Consider the following 13,551-nt stretch of genomic DNA (forward strand, 5'->3'; position numbering starts at 1 on the left):
GATGCATGTCTGGGGGTACCCTTCAGTGCTCAGCTTTCTTTTTTGACAGAGAATTGCATGTGATAGTAGTTTAATATTAATCTGAGTCGGCGATCTAAGTGTATGATGTGGCAGAAATTGCCTGAGGAAGGGCTAAGGTCACTGTGGTTGGTGTGATGAAACAGCTTTATTTTGTCCACCTGTGTGTGTGTCTCCAGATTACTTGAGGCTACTTTAAAAGCTTTGGCAGTGAGATTTTCTATCTAATGGGTGAAAGTGGATTTGGAAAATTCTTTTTAATGCAAATTATGATGATCTAACTAGGCTCTTGTTGAGACAAAACCCTACCGGCTTAGAAAGCTCTTCATCTTGACGACTTCCAATGTAAAAAGCTGAACAGAAAATTGCACCAATAAAATGAGCCTGTTTAAGTGTAGAGATCCCTTGAACTAAACTTAGATTATTTAAACTTCCGGGGCTTTATATTTAAAATTCAAGGTTATTCATCATCTTTACAACAGAAGTTGTTGCAGTGTTCTTTCAGAACAAGGTCTTAGATTTTTTTCTGGCTTCACTCCTCTATCATAGAATCACAGAACTATCAGGGCTGGAAGGGACCTCAAGGATCATCTAGTTCCACCCTTCCTGCCATAGGCAGGGACACTTTACACTAGATAAGGTTGCTCAAAGCCACATCCAGCCTGGCCTTCAAAACTTCATGGGATGGGGCTTCCACCATGTCCCTAGGCAACCTATTCCAGTGTCTCAGCACCTTCATGATGAAAAATTTCTTCCTAACATCCAATCTGAATCTACCCATTTCTAGTTTTGCTCCAATTCCCCTAGTCCTATCACTAGCCAATGTGTGTAGAAAGGTTGTCTGGTGTGTCAGGTCGAGGTTGTGTGAATGCTCCTGTCCTTTCCTACTTGGCCCAACTATCTAGTGAAAATTTTGCCATGTACGCAGGCTGCACATGTAACAGTTTCATCTGCTGTTAGAGTATTTAAGAAGACTTACTTATGTATCTGCCCACTATTTTTTGGAATATTTTCAGTCATTTAGCTAGAAGTGGTATGACTTTATTCTTCAATGTCATGTTTTGTGTTGGTTACCACCACTCTTGTGGAAGGGAATACAAGAATCGTAGAATCAAGCAGGTTGGAAGAGACCTCCAAGATCATCCAGTCTAACCTAGCACCCAGCCCTATCCAGTCAACTAGACCGTGGCACTAAGTGCCTCATCCAGTCTTTTCTTGAACACCTCCAGGGACGGTGACTGTTCCACCTCCATTTGAGCTCTTGGGTTCCTCACCTAGGTTAGAGATGTGGAACAACAGAGTTAAAGGGAGTAGAATAGAACAGATTAACTACTGATTTCCACCTGTGATTGCTAGTGCGTAGGCAGTGTGGGAAGTCTGATGGAACAACCACCGTTCTTGTCCAGACTGGACAACAAACTTCTCAACCTCTGTGTCTGCAGGAGTGACAAAGATGTCACTCTTTAGTCAAACAAATAAGATGTTACCGCATTCACTGTTTAAACGAATACTCGTGTTTCTCCAATGTTTTTTTCTCTATCTGGGGAGCTGTTTGGTAGCTGTAATTACTTTTTTATCTTTTATAGTTCCTATTAGCAGGTGATCTGTGCAACTTCCAGGTAAGCTCTCTGATAGCATTTGAGTCATCTTCCTTTAAGTGAGTGCCCAGTGTTGCAAGGGACTAAGATTTCCCAGAATATTTGAGAGCACCCTCTAGAGACTGATATGGAGGCTTCTTTCCCTCATTAGTGGGGAGCTAGATACTTGTCAAGACCAAAAAGCAACAGCTGTTTAAGTGGATACATCTTGGACATCTAAACAAATGTTCATGTTCAGAAATGGGAGGGAAGGTAGACACCAAGTGCAGCTCTTAACCTGTTTCTGGCCTTAACATTGGGCTGAAGATCTGCCAGTTACACTGATATGTAAAATGTTGGCAGTCTGAATTTCAGTCTTCATACTGGCTTTGCATTAATTTCTCACTGCAATACTGCCATAAGGGCCTGATGCTTTTTAGTTTATCTACAACCCTTACAGATTCTGAGGAACTGGGGGGGGTGTTTATGAAAAATTTTGCACTGATGAGGAGTCTGCATTAGAGATGCTGCTGAAATGAAAATACAGAAATACAGTTGCTGACTATGCTCAGCTGGATGCACATGTTCAGTTTCAAGATAATAACATAACTTAAACTTCAGGGGAATACTGAAGTAAATTTAGACTGTTTACCTTTGGAAATGCTTCGTGTTATTATAATCAGTCTTTTCTTGGGGGTGTTTGTACCTACAGAATCTGCAGCACTAAGCTATGCATTCTTCTCTAACAAGTTTATTTTCTTACAGATCTGAGAGTGTTGCTCATCTTGCCCAGTCTAACAGGCTTGTTAGCAATCTTCAGTGCTTGCAACTGTAGTTGATGTCAAGTGAAGGAATGGCTCTCAGTTTGTCTTTAATAGTTGAGAGGTTGATTGTCACTTCTGTGTCAGTTAATGTGGTTTTGGCTTGTGGGCTGTTAAGCTTCATCATCTCTGTTAAATGCTTCTGTGCCAAATATGACTTTGAACATAAGAATTACTTTCAATGAGATTTAAAAATTCTGCTTAAAATTCACTGATTTCTCAGACATCTTTAAAGCTGCTCATTAAAAAGTCAGCATACTGCTTGTAGCAGCAGTTGTAATCTATTGTTAGGGGCCAGAGTGCCTCTGAATGCTTTGCCTTTGCTCTTGACTGTAATACTGAGTTTTTTAAAATAAAATATTTCTTATCTGTACAACTCACATGATTTTTCAAAATATGATCATACAAGAAAATGAATTCTTTTGCAGCTCCTGATAGCTCTCCAGAATTTTGTTTCAGGCTAGCCTCCTGTACTCTCTGTTTTGTGTATGGAGGAAACCATTTGCCTTCTTGGCTGTGAGGGCACATTGCTGGCTCATGGTGAACTTGTGCACCATCCTTCCCAGAGTCTTTTCTGTGGAGCTGATTTCCAGCAGGTCAGCCCTCAACTTGTACTGCTGCAGAGGGTTATTCCTCACCAAGTGTAGGACTCTGCATTTGCTCTAGTTGAACTTAATGAGGTTTCCCTCTGTCCAGGTCTCACTGAATAGTGCGTCAGCCAGTCCTGTTTTTGCATCATCAGCAAACTGGCAGAGTCCACTTTGACCCTTTTTCCAGGTAATTGGTAAAGATGCTGAGCAAGATTGAACCCAGTCACGACCCCTGGGGAATGTCACGAGCTACAGACCACCAACTAGACTCTGTACTGCTGATCACAACTTGGAAGTTCAACCAGTTCTCAATCCACCTCGTTGTCCACGCATTCAACCCATATTTCCTGAGCTTCCCTTTGAGTATGTTATGGGAGATGGGGTCAAAAGCATTGCTGAAGTTGGGTTTTGTTGAAGTGCTATCCAGACTTAGGAGTTCAGGTCAGGAGCAATCCTTGTTGTTACTTGAATGATGTGCCTCATTAACCAAAATCTAAACAGGGTCATGTGCATTATAAGCATAAGGGTTCCTGCAAGAAATACTTACCCTGAAGTAGTGTGTTAAACTTTTGTGTGTGTGCTGCAGAGCTACTGAAGCAATTTGGCTTATGCGAGATGGTGCATTGTAAATTCTCTAGCTGTCTTAGCTGACAGATACATCATCAGGAGTCAGTTTTCATTTTTTTTCAGAACAACTTTATGCTTATCTGCAGGTGAAGTACTAAGCCATTTGTCACAGCCTATTCTGTTGCAACAACAGTATCTCCTCTTCACTGAAAAATAGGAGAGCTTGCCTTTCTCCTTTTCAAAGGTGGCATAGAAATAGTTTTTATGATGATACTAAGTGTAGTTACTACTGGTAGCAGTCTTCTGCACTGAGACATTGAGAAGTAATCTGCTCTTGAGTTGAAGTGGGCCTATGCAGAGGCAAAAGCTGCTCTTGCCACAGGCTTGCAGGGGCAAAGATATTTCCCTCATTACTCTAGATAAGTTTCTTACCTTTTCATGTAACCTTAAAAGACAAGTAAGGAAGAATTCCTTTAATTCTGTCTCCAACTGTTGATGTTCTGTTCCAAGGTACTGTTCCTTCTTGGGGATGTTTTTTTGTTAAAGCCCAACAGGTGTGTTAAACTAAGGTGCATCTTGGCTCATAGAACTTAATGTATTAATTCTGCTTTGTATCAGACAGTGTCCAGAGGCTGCTGCTTCTTGATGTCTGACTTCAGTAACTTTTGCTTGGCTGAATTTGGAACTGGTCCATCAGGTTAGGGATAAGCAAGTGGGGATTAGAAAAGGCTAGTTCATGAAATTCTTCATATGGTGATCACCTTTTAAACTGGTAGGTAGATAATGGAGTGCATTACCTGTGCATGTGGGAGGGGCAGGCATGTGAGTTAAATGAACACATGGGTATGTATGGACTTATTTGTTATCCCTAAGAGCAGCCACGCAGTGAAGCAGACTTCACAGAGGGCTGAGCTTGTTTTGGAGCCGTATGTAGTAGGGCTTTCAGCATTTAGGCTAAAGCTACCACGTTGCTCCTTTTGAGGTGCAGGTTATTTGCATTTGGTATAGTTCTTTATTCTTAGAGTACTTGCCTCTGAAGAAACCTGAAGGCGAGGCATCTTGGTTTTCTCTCCTGTTCTCTTGCAAGGCTATGACCACTCATCTAATATGGACAGTTTCTGGCCTCAAAAAACCCTGAGAGCGTGCCACTTAGAGCTATAAATAAGCACTAAGTCTTGCATCACTTGCTACTATTTGCAGGAGAGTGATTTAAGGAAAACACTATTAGCATGAGATTAATCTGAGGAGGATGTGTGAAAAAGAAACAAGCGTTCTGCCCGTGGCTTCTGCCTCAGCTTTTTTCTAGTCACTTCATGGAATGTTGCCTTAACTTTTTTTCTCATTATTTCATGGAATATTAAAAGTCTTGGAGTTTTAGAGTATTTGGTTTGTTTTCTGTGGTTTTTTTTTTAGTTTCTTGTTTTTCTGCATTTGTTCATTTTGTGCATGTTTGGCTGAGGAAAGAGGAGAGTAGACAAAGATGATAATTAATAGATGAGAGGTAGTAAAGAGCTAGAATCTTCCACATGGCATCCAACATCTATGTTAGAGAGACTGGAGAATGTAATATCTGCTGAATGTGAAATTCCTAAGGTAAAGCCTGATCATCAGGACTAGTAAGAGGAAACTGAGGACAGTTGCAGAGACCACTTCATATCTGCATAAATTCATGAGCTTGCATAGAATTTTTAAGGCACTTGGAGTAGTTGAGAAGTGATAGTTAAGCTAGGGGACTCAGACTGTTCTTCTGCTGTTCTAAGGTGAACTGAGGTAGGAAAGTTCACAGTGACTTCTAGTAAATGAGTGCAAACAGTGCCTTATTCTGAAGGTGGTGTAGCAGTGTGGAAATACTGTTCAAGGAAATGATTACTTAAATAATGCTAAGTCCAGGAAGGGGGAAGAGCTGCTTTATGTAGTAGCCTAATCTTGCATTTCTGGTTTTGCATATCTTCTTGTCTTTAAAGCTTCTCTTTTGATAGGAATCAATGCAGTTTTGTCAACAGAGCTGCCACATAGCTGAGTGACTTTATGACAAAAGATCTATGAACTTCTAGTAAGGTTTCAGTTCTTCTGGTTTCAAGCTATTAATCTAGCTGCTCCTCAGAATGTGTTTTCCTTAGCATGTGGTGCCTAGTTAAAAAAGCAGGGTAGGCACTTGTATTAAACTCCTGCAATTAGAATTTATGATAGGATTTAGGAAACACTGCATGCTCTTCTGTGTACTTTCCTTTATGAGGACGAGTTGTTAATGGATTACTGGATTACAGTAAAGCCTGTGACTCCCTGCTGTTTCATGAGGAGTGTTCCAGGGCACATCTCTACCAGCATACTGCTGGAAGAAGCGAGTTATGTGGATGACAGTTCGTTTGCTGTGCAGAACATCAGAAAATGTACTCCACAGTTCTGAAATGTGATCAGTAGGTCACTGATCTCTTTGTCTGTCGTAATGGATATCTAATCACAACAGGATGTGTCAAGGCACAACAATCTTCAGCTGCCTTTGTGCTGTTCATGATCTTCAGCATGACAGCCAGGCAGCTCTTTCCTCTGATCAAACGTAGCTTGTGAGATGACAGCATGCATTCCTGGGTTTGTTCAAAACAGGATGTTAACATCATTAAGCAGTGTGTTTCTTGTCCTGCAGCCTTGAACTGATCAATTTCTGAACAAACCTGAAGCTATACTAACATCTTGTTAGTATACATCTTCAATGTTTTATAGCAGTCTCTTTGGGGTAATTGCACAGTGAGTTTGTAAAAATAGCACCAGTGCTCTCCTTTGAACACACTCAGCTGGGCCTGGAACTTGCATCTTTAGCCAAGTGAAGGAATTTGTCCGGACTCCATAGTGTGATAGCAGGCACACAGCAAACAGCCCACTCATGCAGTGCTGCATAACCTGCCTCCCTTCTGGCTCTCATCCCTGCTGTGCTAAGTAACCAGCTGAGAGATTAGGGAGGGGTGGAGGATGGGTTTAGCCGAGACTTCATGAAGCTAATGAGCTGCATAGCAAATAGCTAGTCTGTACTTTAGAGCTGTAACATGAGCGTCTGCCCTGCTGGAAGGTAAAAGTAGTCTTTTAATTTTCTGAGATGAGATGGAAGTAGTATAAAACTCTTGTAAAAGACAAAAATGGGTGCACTGTTTGCTTTTTCCTGAATATTTTTCTGAGTATTTGCACCAGAGTGTTTTCCTTTAGGTATTTGCACTTTTTTACAGTTAATATGCTAGCATTTGTTTTGACTTGACCAGTTTGTTCCTGAGATCAGGGTACAAGACTGTAGTCCTGACATCATGCTTGTAAGCTGGTTTAGACTTCGAAAAGGCAAGAGGGTAATTTGATTGCTTTATGCCATCTAAAGCATGTTTGGATGGTGAATGTGGTGAGCTTGATATCTAGTAATGTATTCTGCTGCCTTCTGGCTTCATCACTTTCAGTAAAGTTGGTATGGCTTCCCCTTTGGATATTGAATACACCACTCTTGCTTTTGGCTGTTTGTCTCCCTAACTGCCTGCAAATTGAAGCTTGAATGAGTGGATCCTGCAGAGGTGCTTCCTCTGCCCAGAAGTCTCTCTTGGCCCCAGATCTTGCAGGTGTCATCCGGGGCTAACTTGGCAGCTGCCTTCATCCTCTGCCACTTGTGTTCCTCCTGCCAGTGTCTGTTGGGGAGCAAGAACCAGACTTGCTTGGGCTGGGTTTTTCTCTACCCTTCCTGACACAGCATGTGTAATGCCACAGGAGGAGCCAAAGGTGTAGCAGTTTTTCTTCAGCACCTGGGGTGAACTGAAGAGTGTCACTAATCAACTCCGACCTCTGCGGTCACTCCTGGTGTCCTGGCAACAGCCAGCCCAGGTCACTGTGACACCAGCCTGGCTGATGTGTCAAGGAGCAAAGGTTCCTGGGTTATTCTGCAAGCATTCAGTGGGCTCCCATGTGTATATGAGCATGATGGCATCAGCATGGCCTTGGGCCCTGGGCATAGGATTTGGAGGGCTGCCAGCTGGCCCCTTCTCCAAGGCCTTTGCTTCTGTGACCATTGGATAGACTCTCAAGAACACAGGCCTCCCACTATAACCCTCTTCAATGCCTTCTGAACCCCCAGGCCAGTTCCAACCATGTCCAACTGTGGAATGGAAATCCTATGGACATCATTTAACTGGAAGTGACATGGAAACAGGCTTAACAAAGAAACTCTCTATTCAAGGCTCCTGCTGCAGGTTGAGAATGAAGCTTCAGTGCACCTTTACAAACCACATAATCCACTTGGAAAAACAGCCCCAAAATACCCACATATCTAATCCACTTTGAAACTACCATCTGGACTACTGCGTCCACTTCTGGAGTCCTCAGCACAAGAGGGACATGAACCTGATGGAGTTGGTCCAGAACAGGCCACAAAAATAGCAAAGGAATTGAACACCTTTCCTATGGGAAATTGTTTTACACTGAGAGTGGTGAAACACTGGCCCAGGTTGACCAGAGAAGTTGTAGATGCTCCATCCTTGGATACATTCCAGGTTGTATTAGACAGGGCTCTGAGCAGCCTGATACAGTTGAGGATGTCCCTATTCATTGAAGGGCCCTTGGACTAGACTACCTTTAAAGGTCCCTTCCAGTCCAAAGATGGTATGATTCTGTGACTTCCTGGAGAGTAGTAGTTCTGTGCACCAGTACAGGTTAAGGGTTGGCCTGCTAGAAGGCAGCTCAGCAGAGAAGTATCTGGGGGTGCTGGTGGACAAGTACACCATGAGTCAGCAATGCTTTTTGGCCAAGAAGGCCCATGGTCTACTGGGGTGCATTAAGAAGAGTGTGGCCAGTGGGGTGGGGTGAGACTTTCTTCTTCTTCTTCTATCTGCTCTTAGGAGGAGGCCCCATCTGGTTCATTGGGTCCAGTTTTGAGCTCTCCAGTTTGAAAGGCAAGGAGATACTGGAGAGTAAGGCTACAAAGATGCAGAGAGGACTGGAGCAACTCTATGAGGAGAAAAGACTGAGTCACTTGTGGCTGTTCAGCAAATATAGAGCAGACTGCGGGGGGGATCTTCTCATTGTATATAAATGCCTGAAGGGTAGAGGGTAAGAGGAGTCTGGGCTCAGTCTCAGATGTAGTGGTGACTGGGGCTTCCTGTCTTTCTCCAAGTGCAGGACTTGGCATTCGTTTTACTTAATGAGGTTCCTATTTGGCTATTTTGCCAGTCTGCAAAGGCCCCTCTTGAGTGGTGGTCTTGTCTCCCAGGAAGTAATAGGACATGAGGAAATGACCTCAAGTGGTGCCAGGAGAGCTTTAGGTTGGGTGTGAGGAACAGTTTCTTTCCTGAAAGGCTTGTCAAACCCTGGACCCAGTGGTGGAGTCCCTACCTTTGGAGGGGGTTCAGAGCCCTGGTGCTGAGTGAGAAGGTGCAGTTGTGACTTAGCAGTGCTGGGTTGGGCTAGATGATCTGAAAAGTCTGTTCCAATCTAAACAATTCTGTGTTCTTTTTTTTATTATTCTGTATGCAGAAGCATGCTTTGTCACGTGCTTTTTGTGAGCCTTTTCTCGCCAAAATGATTCTACAAAGCCAACAAATTCTTATGTTTGGAAAACAATGACTCTCAGCTCCCAAGGAAAGCATCTAATATCTTCAAAACAGAGGTTTTATCTATTGTGGAAAAACTGTGTTCTGCCCAAGTAGATGTTCCTAGCCTTTTGAGAGTTCAAAGGAGAGGCTGCTGTTCTAGCCTTGGCAGCATTTGTGTTGCTGCTGTCCTACACAGAGAACTAGAGTTCTGCTGTCTTCAAGGCCTGTCTGATAATTGAATGTGAACAGAGAGGCATGTTCTGTTAGACAAATGGTATTGCCACAAATAGTAACTGACACTACTACTTGCCTTCAAGAAGCATGACAGAATGCTGGCAAGCTTTTTCTTACACTAATAGAGCCTCCTTTCCAACATGCTTTATAGTTCTTTATGCCAATAATGGCACTTCAGCAATCACAGGATTATCAGATGGCCACAGGACAAGTAAGACTAAGAGACAGCACAATATATCAGTGCTGACCTGTGCATAAATGCAAAATAGTTATTTGGTGGGCTCAGTTACACTGGCTGCTTGCCCTGAGCAGATTGGAGCCAGATGGGTAATGGAAGCATCTCAACTTCAGTAAAGCAATTTCTTTGCTTTGTGTTGTCAGTACACCTGTCTCTCAAAGCTTGCCCATGAAATCTGCTCTGCTCAGCATTTGTGTAGTTGTTTGTATAGAAAAGTTCTTCTTAATGCCTTCTTGAAAAGAAGATTGTAGGAGGGTGAGGGTTAGTCACTTCTCTCTAGTCGGATGGCAGGTTGATAGACAATGCCCTTAATTTGCACCAGGGGAGGTTTAGGTTGGGTATTAGAACAAGCTTCTTCCCTGAAAGAATTCTCAAACACTGGAATAGGCTCCTAAAGGCTGCAGTTGAGTCAGCATCCCTGAAGGTATTGAAAAGAGAGGCAGAGATCTGGTGCTCAGGGCCATGGTTTAGTGCCAGTTTGGGTGAAATTAGAAAATGGTTGTGACTCAGTGATCTTAAAGTGTTTTTTTCCAACTGAAATGATTTTATGATGTTCTGTTCCTTTGGGAAATAATGTGTGTGCTGAGTTGGAAACATACCATACTCTGAGTGGTTTGTGTGAAAGCTGAGAACTTATAGCAGTTACTAGTTAATCAGCAGTGATGTGCTTTGTGCCTCAAACTTGGTTAGGGTGCTCTACAGTTAGTGTAGCAATGAGTTAATCCTGATGGAGTAGGTCACCAAGTAAGCCAGAAGCAGCCCACTAATCTGAGCCTTGAAGCACTGTAGTCTTGCAAACTGCTGCCAAGTTAGTCTTGAGGTATGTCAAATGTTCTCCTCGAATGAACGAACTGAACAAAGGCCTTTCCTGTGATTTGTGTTGTTATTCTCCTGTAGATTGTAAAGCAAAGCTCCAAGTTGAGATATGGAGGTTTTACTGAGGCAGTGCTGACACTGTAGCCTGGATTATGATCAGATTTAAGACTAGTAATTGGTTCTCTGACGAGCTGGAGGACTTTTGATGTTCCCTAGTCTATCTTCATTAAACAAGATGGAAATTAATGATAATAGTACAGTGCAGGCTAAATTTACCTTGCCTAACGAAAGCAGTCAGCAGCATGGTGGAGTTGGAAGCCTGACAAACTGCTAGGTATGAGGCACTCTTAAGTGCCATGAGTGGTGTCATGGCCGGGTGTTTGCTCAGGCCCTCTTCTTGAAGGAAGCAGGCAGACTAAGGGTGTAAGCAATACATGGCGTCCTGCAGAAGGGCTAGCCAGAACTTACTGGCTTGTAATCCCTTTTTAATAACTTAGTAATTTAATTACAGTCATGCTGAAGTGGGAAAAAAGCCTGAATAAATGAAAGTGAGAAGGATGTGGTCTGAACTGGTATGTGGAACATAACCTTCTTGTTCTCTGGCTTAAGTGCTTTCCTACCCATCAGTTTGCATATGTGACATAACCCTTATTAAGCCTCTCCTGGTTGAAGAGTGGTCAGGCATTGGAACAGGCTACCCAGAGAGGTGATGGAGTCACCATCCTTGGAAGTGTTCAAGAAATGTGTGGACATGGCACTTAGAGATCTAGTTTAATGGCCTGGAAGTGAGGCAGAACAGTTGCTTTTACAAGCCTCTAATTCTGCAGCACAGCACTCCTTCAGCTGTCTTCAGTAGTGGTTTCTAGTGATGGTAAAAATCAAGTAGGCATGTAGATGGATGTGTTCATCTTCAGCCTGTCCTAGGTGATCCTACTTTGCTGGGGGATTGCATTTGATGATCTCTAAAGGTCCCTTCCAACCTATAGTGTTCTGTGATTCTGTGAAATTCCTCAGTGGATGTTAGCCTCCTTGAGTAATGTGACATAAATCTACATTTTCTTTAACAGCCCATGGCCCACTTAGGTGTAATTAAGAATTGATCCTTGAGGTTTGATACTTTTCTTTATCCCTGTACATGGAACAAACTGAAGCTACCTGCAACTGTGAAGTTTTGCTTTGTCATCTGATAGGGACAATGTTTGGATAAGGTTACCATGCAGGATAATGCTTGTTTTTAGGGACTTCAGCCTGGTTTTAATCCCAGAGTTATCCTGAGCATTGTGATGTGACATTTAACACCCAGTGTGCTAGTGCTGCCTTCCAAAACTGCAGTCAATTACATAGACTGTAATCAGTAATAAGGAGACAAGACTTAACTCCATGCTGTGGAAATCAAGTGGAATGATTAAACTTTTATCACCAGCTAGTTGCTCTGCTATTTATGTTAAGGAAAGGTCTAAGAGGAGATTACATGCTGCATCCAAAATAGAACAGCCTGAAGTAATTAATCAAAACAGTCTTGTTCAGATGCTGTGCACGACCTTTAGAGAATAAACCTTCAGATGTGAATTTGCTGTTTAATACGGGTGTTCCTGTCAACTTGCTGCTACAGCTGTGTGCACAGGGGGTGGGATTTTGATTTTTGTTTTGCTGAGGCTGCAGTCAATTTCTGCCAGAGGTGCTGACTTCACGAATTCCTGAAGTATTTTAGTCAGGCTTCCCTTAATGCTCTGTTGCTTGCTTAGGACACAAAGAACCTAGTTTCTAACAGTAACTGATTATCTGTTAGCAGAACTGTTTGAAAGGTTTATAGACTGGTTTTAGTGATTTAAAAGAAAAACTAAAAAATTGTGGTCTTGGTTTGAGAGAACAACAGATGTGTGCTAATCATATTTGCCTTATTCCTGTCTTTAACATCTATGATTCTTAAGCATGGCAATAATCATTGAACTGTGAAATCATTTTGGTTGGAAGAGACCTTTAAGATCAAGTCCAACCAAGTCCTTCAGCACCATATACCTGCTTCTTCACAGTGTCTCCAAGGATGAGGATTCAACCATGTCCCTAGGGAGCCTGTTCCAGTCTGAGAACCCTTTTATTCAAGAATTTTCTTCTCATACGCAATCTAAACCACCCTTGGTGCAACCTTAGGCCATTTTCTCTCACTCTCACCTCATTCCAACTTCTTTCAGAGGGTTGTAGAGAGTAAGGTGATCTCCACACATCCTCCTCTATAGAAAAGGAAAGAAAAGTTTGGAAGCTAGAGAAACAATTGCTCATAACTTTAGGTATTGTAATATGCTTTACTTAAAAATAGAGCAACATAACAACTAACTCTTCTCAGGGCAGCAATATCCCAGTCAGAGGTCAGTGTTCACGGCCCCAGTAATATAAAGTCTCCAGACTCAGTGATAATACTGTAATGAGACATGTTCTTCACTTGGTAAAGGGGAAAAGAAATTGATAGTTTTAGAAATTGTTCATCTAAAACAGCAGAGTTGCTGAAAGTAAGGGAAATGTTTTCAAAGTGCCAATGTGATAGCTTACAAAATTGGGGTGGTGTTTATTTACATAAACACTTCACCCTTCTGGCATATATTACTATATCCCTCTCCTCCTGGAGAGTGGACCCAAGAGCAAAAGTTTTCTTCAGTATAGTAGAGAATTCCTAGTGCTGGGAAGTGTCTGAGACATCAACAGTCGAGTATCTCGGCCATGTTCACAGGACAAATAATTAAGTCAAATGAAGACCAATCTAAAATCTATATTAGAAGGCACTTCTTAAGCCTTTGATTTTAAATAGCCATCAGCTTTTACAAGCAGTAACACTACTTACTGGAAAATCCAGCTTGCCTTTTAGGTTGGCAAGTTAAGTGAGAAGAAAACTCACGTTGCACGTCTTTGACGCTAGCTAAACTTAGTGATCTCAACAGATGCATGTTAAACTGAGGGGAACATAACTTGCTAGCCTTGTCCTTCTTAGAAGTTAGGTGGAGTTTCTAGGTCAAATAAAAGATGCAGACATACCTCCTGCTTTATTTGAACACCAAAATACAAACACATTGTAGCTACAATTTATGTGTTGGAGCAAGTATTGTGAGTTCTTGAGCTCTAAAAATGCTTCACTTCTTCAAA

At 42.2% G+C, this 13,551-nt stretch overlaps 1 protein-coding gene across 4 annotated transcripts in view; it reads left to right on the forward strand.

Annotated features, from left to right (window-relative positions):
- AP2A2 (adaptor related protein complex 2 subunit alpha 2) overlaps nt 1-13,551 on the forward strand; it is a 56,470-nt gene that overhangs the window by 919 nt on the left and 42,000 nt on the right. The gene's annotated exons all lie outside the window — the stretch shown is intronic.

The sequence above is a fragment of the Pogoniulus pusillus genome, chromosome 24 (assembly GCF_015220805.1).
Source record: "Pogoniulus pusillus isolate bPogPus1 chromosome 24, bPogPus1.pri, whole genome shotgun sequence".
Taxonomy (NCBI): domain Eukaryota; kingdom Metazoa; phylum Chordata; class Aves; order Piciformes; family Lybiidae; genus Pogoniulus; species Pogoniulus pusillus.